The 3,670-nt window shown below is 53.0% G+C and overlaps 1 protein-coding gene across 1 annotated transcript in view; it reads right to left on the minus strand.

The window, feature by feature from the left end:
• BCKDK (branched chain ketoacid dehydrogenase kinase) overlaps window positions 1–3,358 on the minus strand; it is a 13,601-nt gene extending 10,243 nt beyond the window's left edge. The window contains exons 1-2 of the mRNA XM_018575407.1: window positions 3,187–3,358; window positions 138–188 (exon numbers count right to left, since the gene is read on the minus strand). The gene's annotated coding sequence lies outside the window, so the exon portion shown is untranslated. The remainder of the gene's footprint in view (window positions 1–137; window positions 189–3,186) is intronic.
• Window positions 3,359–3,670: the final 312 nt, after the last annotated feature.

Genomic DNA, 3,670 nt, shown 5'->3' on the forward strand with positions numbered 1-3,670 from the left:
CACCAGAGGGGGGAGCCCTCTGGTGCAGAATATTACAAATATTGCTCTGGCATGAAATGTTGCGGCAGCAGTCGGGTGTCAATCCCGCTATAATTGAGAATCAGTAGAGTCATTTCGCCCTCCAGCACCCAGATTACCTCTACGCCAGTTCAGGTCACAGGAAGGAAGCCGCGAGGAGCTCTATCCATCTGCTGGGAGAGAAGGGACACAGTTTAATTTTGGCACAGCGATGAAAGACGACAGACACATGGAGGGGGGCGGAGAGAGGAATGCAGAAAGGGCTACAAGAAAATGGCCGCCGAGGAGGTACAATAACGGCTTGACTATAATCTTATCTTACATTATCGGTCAAATACACAAAAACAAAAAAACCTCCAAGACTAAACTGGCATCAAGTCACACCGATGTATGTGGCAGGACCTCACCGGCATCTCAGAGGTCAGCGATAGTCTACAAACATCCCTCAGCAGTACAACTGCAGTCTGGCTCTGGCAATCATTAGAGATCTAAGCACCGTGCCCGTGTACTGGCCGGATCAGTACAGCCATTCGCCGGCATTGTATACAGAGCACTGATTGGCTCCAAATGATCCCAAGCAGCTCAGTGTCACAGCACCAGCCTGTCTATGAGGGGGAGAGACATTTCTACATCGTGCTCACCGGAAATGTTGATTCTGATGTCACTGTCTTAAAGGGTCCGTTCACCTTTACAATAACATTCCTTCCTCGTTCCAGCGTCCCCAGTACAGTACATATGGCTCAGATTTTGGGAAAGAATCTTCTTTTCAATGTCATACCTGTAGGCTGTATGCAACCTCTCCCAAGCCTGTCAGAAAAACTCCTAGAGCGACCCACCCCATACTGCCTAGATTGAGCGTCTCATTCTGTCTGGTCTGGAATGCACTGCAGCAGGTTCACACTATTTTCCAGATCAGATTTGGTGCGGAAAATGGTGTGAACCTTGGATTGCAGGACACCCCAGACGATAGACGTGCACCCCCGGCACTACAGGAAGGAGCGCTCCGGCTCGTTCAAAACCCGCACATGTGCAGTGACAGAAGAGCGCCGGGTGTTCAACAAACCAGAGCTGCGGTTCTGCTGAGGGTGCAACCAAACGCCCAGAATGTCCTGCCACCTAGGTGTTCCTCGGAGGGGCTGCGCACGGCCCACAGGTACGACATGGGAAACACAACAACAGAACTGTACTGGGGATGCATGACATTTCATTGTAAAGGAGAACTAACCCTTTAAAGAAGAACTCCGGGATAATAAAAAAAAAACTTACCCTTGCAGTGGCACCGTTTTTTCACGGGTAGCCAAATAAAGCCGTTTTACTCGCCTGAACCCTGGTCCCGTGCTCCCCTCCGCCGCGGATATGGAATGTCCCTCGGCGTCCTCACGTCTAATGCAATAAGCAAAGACAGGGCAGCCATCAGGGGGGTACGGCCGATACTCATGTAAGGGGCCCGGGCAGCCCCCCCGAGTCCCTTACATGACTATTGGCCGACGCTGGAGGCAGAGGCCTGGCCCCAGCATTGCCGCTCCAGCGGCTTCAAGACATCAGTGACGCTGTTCATCTGATGTCGGACTGGCCGGACGTGACGTCACTTCTGGCCGGTCCGACGGCAGACGAGGCCATATGTGCAGGTAAGAGGAGCTAGGAAGCAAGGAAGGAAAGGAGGGAGGGATGCAGCCCTGACTAGCCCACCTGAGACCCCTTCAAAGACAGTCTCAGATGGGCTGTGCAGCATCTATGGTGGGTTCTGCAGGGTCACTCTCAGGTGGCTCCTGTGTCCAGCGCGTCACTAAGCCCTGCTTCCAGCGCGTCACTAAGCCCTGCTTCCAGCGCGTCACTAAGACCTGCGTCCAGCGCGTCACTAAGACATGCGTCCAGCGGCCGGGGGGGCCCGGCCTAAAGCCGTGTAAGAGGCCCCAAAATTTCTGATGGCTGCCCTGAGCAAAGATGTCCCCTGCACACCACACAGCATTTAGGACCAATGCTAGAAATGGCGCCGTGCATATCCAGAAGTAGAAGCAATGAAGATCGCCGGCACTCGCAGGATGAGAGACGCAGAGACGTTCTTTTTATTGTAGGACAATGTCACATGTGTAATATAATCACTATGTTTGCCCTGATGAAGGGACCCTGTGTGGTTGCGAAACGTTGGCTAGATTACACATGCGACATTGTTCCACAAGAAAAATAACTTCTCTGCGCCTCTCATCCTGCGAGTGCCGGAGATCTTCATTGCTTCTACTTCTCACATCTAATGCAGGTAAATGGAACCTGCATATGACATCATCAGACCTTAGACTGTCAGAGCCCAGGGGGTGGAGCAGGAGCTGCGGGGACCGGACTAGCAGAGGGCCCGAAGATCAGGCGAGTATTTGCTTTGCTTGAGCCCCCTAGACCAAACAAGCACTTAACCCTCGCAGTGCCGGGGGTCGCCCACTTTTTTATGTTTATATTAAATCATCATAAAACATTAAATGTAAAGCTCCCCTCCGGGATCCGGGTTTTCGGCCCTGCCCTTTGTCCATCGCCCCCATTTATGGGTTGCTATGCAGATTGAATTTTCCATCTCTGAGCCGCAGTCGGCGATGGGCCCCGTCCTCAGGCTCGGATGGGGACCATTTACAAATGCAGTACAACATTCCAACAATAAAGATGTACATGTTACAACCTGGAAGTGCCATAAAAACAGTTTGTTCTTTATAATTCCAGGTGACGCAGGAACAACAACAGGCAGCGACACGCTCCATGGCCCTAGAACAATTAAATAACCCTAAAAAGTGTAACAATGAAAACATTCGCTTGTGCCGAACGTCCCTGCGAATGAATCCGAATGTGACACAGTCAGGAGCCCAGTTTTCCTTGTTTATAGCCCCCGGGACTCGTACACACAACCCCTATGAAGAACGTGGACTATGTTGATGTTAGCCATGCCTGGCTGCTGGACTGGTCCCGCAGCCCCTGCTCCCCCCGGCTCTGGCGGTCTAAGGACTGATGATGTTCCATTGACCTGCATTAGGATCTACGCTGGAAATAACAAAAAGGAGCAAATCTGAACTGAAAACCTGACCCCTGGCAGTGCCCCGTGTGCCCCCGCACCTCGCTCCCATGCTCGGCGGGCCCGCACCACAAACTCAATGATAACAAACAAGCTGCATGAAAATAAAAATCGACCTGGAAAAGCGCGTCCAGCCGGGGCGCCCGCCCTCTTCCATATGCTTCTTCTGGGAGGGAAGCTCAAGGTTACACACGGATGCCGTGGCCAGGGGGGAAAACCAATCCGACAGGTTTGTGCCTTGGCAGGAGAGGCCCGTGCTTGTTCTGGCTCAGCGAGACGCAGATAACGAGCTCGGGGGAAAACACGGAGCCGCGCGGGAACATTGCACAATGCCAGATGTTTAAAGGAGCCGGGCACCACCATGCAGGAGACCTGCACACGCGGGCAAGGACGTTCCCGCGGGCACAGATGTGCGCCACATACAACATTTCCAGCCTGCCGCTTTAAGAGTCACATACAGCAGGGGTGGCCAAACTCCCGCCCTCCAGCTGTGGTGGAACTACAAACCCCATGATGCATCCCTCTCTGGGAGACGTGTCTGTGGCTGTGAGAACAATGCACTGCCTCATGGGATTTGTAGTTCCACCGCAGCTGGAGCGC

The sequence above is a fragment of the Nanorana parkeri genome, unplaced genomic scaffold (assembly GCF_000935625.1).
Source record: "Nanorana parkeri isolate BGI_ZX_2015 unplaced genomic scaffold, ASM93562v1 scaffold3885, whole genome shotgun sequence".
Taxonomy (NCBI): Eukaryota; Metazoa; Chordata; class Amphibia; order Anura; family Dicroglossidae; genus Nanorana; species Nanorana parkeri.